Source organism: Ovis canadensis, chromosome 2, assembly GCF_042477335.2.
Source record: "Ovis canadensis isolate MfBH-ARS-UI-01 breed Bighorn chromosome 2, ARS-UI_OviCan_v2, whole genome shotgun sequence".
In the NCBI taxonomy this organism is placed as follows: domain Eukaryota; kingdom Metazoa; phylum Chordata; class Mammalia; order Artiodactyla; family Bovidae; genus Ovis; species Ovis canadensis.
Window position 1 is genome coordinate 120,621,155 of NC_091246.1, and position 9,134 is coordinate 120,630,288.

At 46.3% G+C, this 9,134-nt stretch overlaps 1 pseudogene; it reads left to right on the forward strand.

Annotated features, from left to right (window-relative positions):
- Positions 1-505: 505 nt before the first annotated feature.
- Positions 506-2,189, forward strand: LOC138432733 (elongation factor 1-alpha 1 pseudogene; annotated as a pseudogene).
- The last annotated feature ends 6,945 nt before the right edge of the window (positions 2,190-9,134 follow it).

The window sequence follows — 9,134 nt, forward strand, 5'->3', positions numbered from 1 at the left end:
GGGTTCAATCTCTGGGTTGGGAAGATCCCCTGGAGAAAGGAATGACAACCCACTCCAGTATTCTTGCCTAGAAAATTCCATGGACAGACCGTGGGGTCGCAAAAAGTCAGACACTACTGAGCACTAAATAACAACTACTATATATAAAATAGATAGCCAATAAGGACCTACTGTATAGCACAGGGAATTATACTCAATATCTTGTTTTAATAATAATTTGCAAGGGAAGAGAATCTGAAGGGAATATACATATTCTGAATTGCTGTGCTGTACTACTTGAAACTAATATGATGATATACTTGCAAATCAAGTATACTTTAATATGAAATTAAATGAAAACAAAGAAACCAGCTATATAAAAATACAGTTATACTTAACATTAAAAAAAAGAAAAATCATGCATCACAGATAGAGTGGTACATCCTACAGTCATGGGATTTAGTCATCATCACATGGCAGTGTTAAAACACACACACACTTTTTTGCAACGGGTTTGCCACCAGGACACAGGTGTCGTGAAAACCACCATTAAACCTAAGCCAAAATGGGAAAGGAGAAGACCCACATCAACATCGTTGTCATTGGGCACGTAGATTCGGGGAAGTCTACCACGACTGGCCATCTGATCTACAAATGTGGCGGGATCGACAAGAGAACAATTGAAAAGTTCAAGAATGAGGCTGCCGAGATGGGAAAGGGCTCCTTCAAATATGCCTGGGTCTTGGACAAACTGAAAGCTGAATGTGAGCGTGGTATTACCATTGATATCTCCCTGTGGAAATTTGAGACCAGCAAGTACTATGTTACCATCATTGATGCCCCAGGACACAGAGACTTCATCAAAAACATGATTACAGGCACATCCCAGGCTGACTGTGCTGTCCTGATTGTTGCTGCTGGTGTTGGTGACTTTGAAGCCGGTATCTCCAAGAACGGGCAGACCCGTGAGCATGCCCTTCTGGCTTACACCCTGGGTGTGAAACAACTAATTGTTGGCATTAACAAAATGGATTCTACTGAGCCACCCTATAGCCAGAAGAGATATGAGGAAATTGTTAAGGAAATCAGCATCTACATTAAGAAAATTGGCTACAACCCTGACACAGTAGCATTTGTGCCAATTTCTGGCTGGAATGGTGACAACATGCTGGAGCCAAGTGCTAATATGCCATGGTTCAAGGGATGGAAGTCACCTGTAAGGACGGCAATGCCAATGGGACCACCCTGCTTGAAGCTCTGGATTGCATCCTGCCACCACCTCGCCCAACTGACAAACCCTTGCATTTGCCTCTCCAGGATGTCTATAAAATTGGTGGTATTGGTACTGTTCCTGTGGGTCGTGTGGAGACTGGTGTTCTCAAACCTGGCATGGTGGTCACCTTTGCTCCAGTCAATGTAACAACTGAGGTGAAGTCTGTAGAAATGCACCATGAAGCACTGAGTGAAGCCCTTCCTGGGGACAACGTGGGCTTCAATGTCAAGAATGTGTCTGTCAAAGATGTCCATCGTGGCAAGGTGGCTGGTGACAGCAAAAATGATCCACCCATGGAAGCTGCTGGCTTCACAGCTCAGGTGATTATTTTGAACCATCCAGGCCAAATCAGTGCTGGATATGCACCTGTGCTGGATTGTCACACAGCTCACATTGCTTGCAAGTTTGCTGAGCTGAAGGAGAAGATTGATCGTCGTTCTGGGAAAAAGCTGGAAGATGGCCCTAAATTCTTGAAATCTGGTGACGCTGCCATCATTGATATGGTTCCTGGCAAGCCTATGTGTGTTGAGAGCTTCTCTGATTATCCTCCCCTGGGCCATTTTGCTGTGCGTGACATGAGACAGACAGTCGCTGTGGGTGTCATCAAAGCAGTGGACAAGAAGGCAGCTGGAGCTGGCAAGGTCACCAAGTCTGCCCAGAAAGCTCAGAAGTCTAAATGAATATTATCCCCAATACCTGCCGCCCCAGTCTTAATCAGTGGTGGAAGAACGGTCTCAGAACTGTTTGTCTCAATTGGCCATTTAAGTTTAATAGTAAAAGACTGGTTAATGATAATAATGCATTGTAAAACCTTCAGACGGAAAAGAGAATGTTTTTGTGGACCATATGTTTTGTGTGTGGCAGTTTAAGTTATTAGTTTTTAAAATCAGTACTTTTTAATGAAAACAACTTGACCAAAAATCTGTCACAGAATTTAAGACCCATTAAAAAAAGTTCAATGAGAAAAAATAAAAAAATAAAACACACACACACACAAGAATTTGAATTTTGGATTAAAAGTTGATCCCTTTCTTTTAAGTTTGGGGCTTTGACTTTCCAGGGTTCTCACGGTAAATGATGACATTTTGTGCAAATTAATGTGCATATCTATTACCAACTTCCTTCAGAAGGAGAAATTCAGTACTTAATTTTCAGTAAATTTAAATATGACTTTCTTTGAGCTTATTGCTACTGAAAGTGTTTATTAAAAAAATTTTTTTTGAAAGTGTTACAGAATAATAAAGCAAGTAAATGGCTGCCTCACAAACACCGTAGCTGAGCCTTCAAGGTCCTGTGTGCATGTGCCACAGCTGGAGTCCTCAGCTTCACTCTCCCACATGTGTACATGGGGTGCTGCATTCCACAGCCTGGGCATGACTGACCACGGGCCCCTCTGGAGCAGGAGTGGTATCCTTGGATATTTCTACCACCCCAGTGGCCAGGAGCAATTAACTGTCCCTAAGGCCTTACGTTTGAGTGACCTTTCTCATGGGAGCAGAGACCTGGCATTCTATCCTTGAAAGGGAGATGTTTACACAAGACTTATCCCTATCACCTTTCAGTTGCTGGTGGAAAAGCTCTTTGCATGTTCATTGTAAATGCTACTTAACAGACCTTAGCAGAAGCTTGAGGTGTAAAATGGCAGTCTGAAAATTTATCTTGGATTATTTGAATACAACTACTAGTAATGAGGAGAAGGCAGTGGCACCCCACTCCAGTACTCTTGCCTGGAAAATCCTATGGATGGAGGAGCTTGGAAGGCTGCAGTCCATGGGGTTGCTGAGGGTCAGACACGACTGAGCGGCTTCATTTTCACTTTTCACTTTCATGCATTGGAGAAGGAAATGTTGGAGATTTCATTAATAAACCCAGAGCAAATGCTAATTTGGATGTGACTCCAGGACACTAATGGGCTGATGTTGGGCACCCTGCTTGTAGACAGCTGGACTTGCTTTTTATTTCTCGCTGTAATCAGATCATAAAATATATGAACAACTCAGCTGTGTCTCTTCACCCTCACCTCTGCTCAGAGGCCTTTCTGTCCCTTGGTTGTGTTCCAGGTTTCGAATTCTGGCCAGTAGGTCAGGCTCCTTGGCCTTGGAAGTTCACCATGTTTGTGGCATCTACTAAAGATTCACATTTAATTAATTCACATTCATTAATTAAATTCACATTTAATTCTAAATTTCTGGGATGAATCTCCCTATTTTTGCACCATTTAATTGTTTCTGATTTTTCTACTCTTTTTTTTTTTTGGAAAATTTTTTATCTGCAGAAGGCAGGGAAGAAACAAACTTTTGTCCTATTTCATGAGAAAGTTTTATGCACAGACTAGGTAACCATTTTTGTGAAAGCATCTTTGTGAATGCGGTTTTTCTGTATTCATAACATTGTTCAGTATGGAGTGACCATTGTGTTTCGGCACTGTCCATTGGACTTGTGACTCTTGATTCACAATCGAGGGAGTTGGAGATGAAAGGAGGGCAGGTAACATTCCCATATGACAAATGAGTGAATACGGAGTCAGGATGTGAACCCTGATACATGTGAAGTTCAAGGCTGCTCTCTATCCACTGTTATGGATGCATTCCCAGAAGTGTAATAACTAGATCAAACGACATAAATATTTTAAAGGTTCTTGGAACACATTTTCACCACATGTAAGCTCTTACAGACTCTCACAATTCAGGACACACTAGCGTGTGTGCTCCTTATGCCAGGAGGAATGTGGTGACCATATGCAGAGCAGTGAGGCAAACTCTTCATCTTAAACAGCAACCAAGCAAAGCTGGGAGCGCTCAAGCACGGGGCGTCAGTTCCCTCCCTCCTGCTCTTCTTACTCCCTGGACCATAGGCTCTGCCGCATGTCACTAGGGCACCAGGCAGACCCAGACTATTGAAGCCACTGCCTCCATGTCGCCTCAGCCCAGCCTCTGAAGTCCAAGTCCAAATCCAGTCCTCTCTTTCGGCAGAGGTAGAGGATCACAGCCCTTGTTTTGCAAAGTGACCTGGTGAGGGCCAAACAAAAGAGCAGATGTTATCAGGCTTTGAAATAACACAAAGCACTGTACTGTCAGAAAGTGTCACTGTAATTGATAATAATAATATTTCAGCACAGGACTCCCCTGCTGGGCCCCTTTCCATCTCATTTTAGAAGGCAGATGAGGATATTCTTAGATCTTGCCACCTGTCACACTCCCCAGGCACACTCTAGAATAAAAGCAATGTGTCGTGGGAGGCCTTTCACATGAGGCACAGGGGAGATACTTGTTTGATGAGTAGTATGTGTGACAGGCGTTGCAGGCTGTTGTCACAAAGGGAAATCACTAGGCTCTTCTTTGGGTTTATCATTATTCATGTTCCTCCAAGGACCTCTCTGGGGCACCTGCTGTCTGCCTGCTGGGAGACCATGGCCTCTGGGCCTGTTGGCTTATCTCCTCTGGGAATGTTCATTGCCTGGGAAGTTGGAGTTAAAGCTGGGTCCCCAAGTGGGCTAGGTCTGATGATCCCCCAGGCAAGGCTTTGCATAAATAAGACTCAGGATTGACTCTTGAGGAAGGTGTGAATTACCCTCTCCCCTTTCTTTGTGTCTGGGCTGCACTGTTGGCAGAACAAATAACATCGAAGTCATGAATATGGAAGTTTCTGAGAGATACTCCTTCCTCCATTCAAGGCACTAGGTTAACAAATGCCCACAGCCCAACCACTGTTTCCTTTAGTTCAGGGCATATTTACTGTGACCAGAAACTGCAGTAGTGACAAGGACAATCACAGTGGCGGTGGGACAGGGACTTGATGCTGGGGTTGGTGTGTGGGCCTCTGGTTTGGATCCTGTACCACCTATCTCCACATGGTTCTGAGTGTGCAGGGAAAGGAAAGAAGGACCCTGCCTCAGCCAAGCTCACAGCCATAGGAGAACTGATTAACATAAATCATTAAAAAATGTGACCATTTGGACACAAATCTTATTTTCTTATCAAAATAGACCCTAGTGAAATTGACTGCCTTGTTGATGAAAACCACATTTCTCCCACTTGCGGAGCAAATCTGGAACCAAGGGAATTCTGGGGCATGCATCTCCCTCTCCACTCAAACCCCCTTTGAGCCTTCACCATACAGTCTCAAGGACAGAGAGTATTGGAATAAGGGGGATATTTGGTTTGCAGAATGTGTGGGCTCGCATGCACGTTCATGCTCTGGAAAGCTGCTAAGGCTGCTGGGTGAGGAGTGGAGGTTGCTGAAGGCTAAGATGAATTGGACTGTGAAGGGCAGTGTAGGAAAAAGAAGAGGCAAGCTGACAAGACTGGGAGGGGGAAGAATTTATGGGGAAGAAGTAAGGAAAGGGTTTTGTTTGTTTGTTTGTTTTCTATTTCTGTCATGTGGTTTGTGGTTATGTCCTGGATGTTTGTTCAATGTCCAGTGAAATCATCATTTCTCAGTCAGAAATAAGCAGTGCATTTGGATTATTTTTGTTACATTTAAAAGTTTTTATGAGTGTGACCCACTAGGATCCACCTGGAATGTGGTAAAAACAGAGAGCTTTGGACACAAAAGAGAGGAGGTATAAGAGGGAGAAAACAGAAAAATTCTACCCCCACCTCTTTCCCTTCTACATGTTGGCAGATCTGCAGGGTCTGCCACCCACCACCAATAGGAGCAAGTTCCAATGGGCTGGCCCTGCAGGCAGGGCCTTCCATGTCCCCCAGTCCCACCCCCTCCACGCACACACCTCTCCCACCTTTCCACCCTCCTCATCATGGGCCATAGGAAATCCTGGGGTTGTAAGCTTATCTCAAGATGGTCCTGGCTTCCTCATCCAACCCATTGAGGGGCCTGGCACCTGAGCTGGGTCTTAGAGAAAGGGCATGAATGAGTTGGATGAGGAAACCAGGATCAGCTTGTGAAAACTTGCAATCCCAGGATTTCCTATGGCCCATGATGAGGAGGGTGGAAAGGTGGGAGAGGTGTGTGCGTGGAGGGGGTGGGGCTGGGGGACATGGAAGGCCCTGCCTGCAGGGCTGGCCCATTGGAACTTGCTCCTGTTGGTGGTGGGTGGTGGACCCTGAAGGTCTGCCATTGTGTAGAGGGGAAAGAGGTGGCGCAGACTACTGGCTGCTTCAGGGAGGTATTTTGGCAGATGTCCATTTGGAAGGGCTATGATAGAGGGGACTGCAGGCTGCCTGGGGACATTGTAAGGGTCCTGGAAACCTAGGGGAGGATAGGAAGAAAGAAGACAGTGAGGCGAGGAACCCCTGGACCCAAGAAAACAAGATCAAAACAGAGAAATAAACTGCTCCTCTCCACTATCTGGGCTCCTCTGAGAGCTGCTTTCTCCTATCCCACAGCCCCCTAAGACAGCGTCATTCCCCGTTTGCCCTGGGGTGATGTTGACAACGTGGAGGGGACAGGGGCCCTCAGTGAAGACTAGTAGATGGTACACCTCCCCAAGTGAGTTTTTCATTCTCTTCTGCTGGGTCCCTGCCTGGGTGGCTGTGGGGCTTCATCTCTGATCAAAACTCAGAGTCAGGTTTTGGTCCAGGGCTGGTAGGCAGGTGGCCCAGTATGACAACCCCCTCAGCAAAGTCAGGAGTTTGCTGGGCATTCCCACTATTCCCCATCTCCTTTCTCTGTCTCTTGGAGATGTTCTCACAGCTTGCCCTTGACAGCAGCTGCTGTGTGTCCTCTTTTCAGAAGGGAGGACATTAAGAGACACCCTTCCTCCACCTCTACCCTCCTTCCCTGCCCCCTGCATGTTTGTATTTTGAAAGAATACAGAAAAAGAAAGGGTGGTATTGGTCCATCTTAGACTAGTCAGTGAGGGAAAAATTTTTGGTCCTCTGTTGGGGTAGATCCTCTCAGATGCAAATCTGACCCCTCCATGGAGCAACCCCTTCTGTTCCTTCCCTTCCACAACACTGACCATCTCCCATTTGTGGTCACATGTCCTGCCTGTTTCACAGTCAGATTTTCTGCTTCCTGGGATTAAGGCCCTGGTGGTACTTACTTTCCAAAGCCCACATGTGTGCCTGGCCCTTAGTGGTACTTGTGGCTATAATAAATAATGACAATTATGATGATGATAACAATAACATTAACTAGTATTAACACATACAGCCTACCGTGCACCAGGCATATGGTAACTCATTTAAATCTTAGAGCAGTCCTATGAGCTACTGGTGATAATTATTCTTATTTTATAGGTAAGGAAACTGAGCACAAAAAAAAAATTGCTCCTCTGCAGTCACCCAGCAGTGGGTGGTGGAGATTACTCAGGAGCCTATGGATCCCAGGGGACCAATGGATATTTGGTGAGTGAATGAATAAATGAGTGTGTGAAGGAAGATTTTTAGCCGAAAGCACCAGAGACCAACTCTGGCTGATTGGAAGCAGAAAAGCATTTTATTAAATGGTTCCTGGCCATCATTCCTGAGTAGGAGTGAGGAAGGAAGGCTGCAACCAGGCCCCTGGTCCACCTGCAGCCCACCTGGGCCCAGCACAGTACAGATTTACCTGGCACAGGGCCAGGCCCCCAGGACAGAGTGTGGATAGGGTGTCTGCAAGCTTCCAGCTCTGATCCATCTCTCTGGCTACCTAGGAGTCTGGGGAAGTCAGGGTGTGGCTATGAGCTTCTGAGGAGGGGCTGAGGTCTTCCTCCAGGGCTCACACTGTGGGCATTTTCTCAAACAGAGGGAGAGGCTCTGGGGCTTGGCAGTAAAAGTGAGTAATGAGCTGGGCAAGTGGGAGCTGGAAGAATCTGGCTGCTTCAGAGGCTCTGGAGAGTTGAGAGCTGCTGTAGGACATGGCTCCAGTTGCCACAGGGTGAGGAGTTTGTGTCTTCAGCAGATTTTCCTATGGTTTCCCATACAGGTTTTCTTTCTTTTTGGCTGTGCTACCTGCTTTGTAGGATCTTTGTCCCCCAACCAGGGATTGATTCTGGCTCTGGCAGTGAAAGCACCAAGTCCTAACCACTGGGCCATCAAGAAATTCTCCCATGCAGATTTTCTCTGGAGTGAGGGCTGACCTGGCTCCCGGCTGTGGGTTTCCTGTGGACTTTCTTGAGGATCACTTCTATTGTGAATTATTTGTGGACATAAGGCGAAGCTAACACATAGAGAGGTGGCATGGGATAGTGGGACATGAAAAGTCTCTGGAGGTGTGCAGCCTGAGTTCAAGCCCTGCTTGCCAGCTGTGTGATCTTGGACATGCCACCTACCCGCCGAGACTTGGTGCCCTTGTGTGTAAAATGGAATGGGCAGTACCTGCTGGGGCTTGTGTAAGCATCAAGTGTAAAATGTCTTCAATGCCCCTCTTCTCATCTGGCATTCTGTAATAGTAGCTATTAATTGGTTTTTAGAACTGTTTACAGTTACTACCCGTACATGTTCCAGCTAAAGAGCCTACCTGAGAGCAAGGCAAGGTTGTACTGCATAAGAGAATCGATTTGTTCACTCAAGCAGCTGACAGTGGCTCCTCTCTCTGATTCCTTCCAGAGTGATCCCCACCTGGGGGTCTTTTCCTCTTCTACAGCCTGTTGAATATAGACAGCATGATCTTTGCATGAGCTGTAACCTTGATGTCTTACTGGCTGCATGCATAGCCTTGGTTAGTTACTTAATCTCCCTGAACCACTGCCTTCTCATCTGTGAAATGGATCAAAAATACCCAATCTGGCCCTGGGTATAGATCAATGTCTCCTTCACTTCCTTTACCTGCTGGAAGGGGCTCAGCCCTCCCACCTTTTCCTGTGAGAACTTCCTCCCTTTCTCTTAGGCCCCAAGGAGCCCCTGCAGGGGGAGTTCTTGGCTAGTGGAGAAGGACCACGGTCAGGCCCTCAGGTACAACTCTAATACCTTTGGAGGCACACATTTGGGACTGACACTAT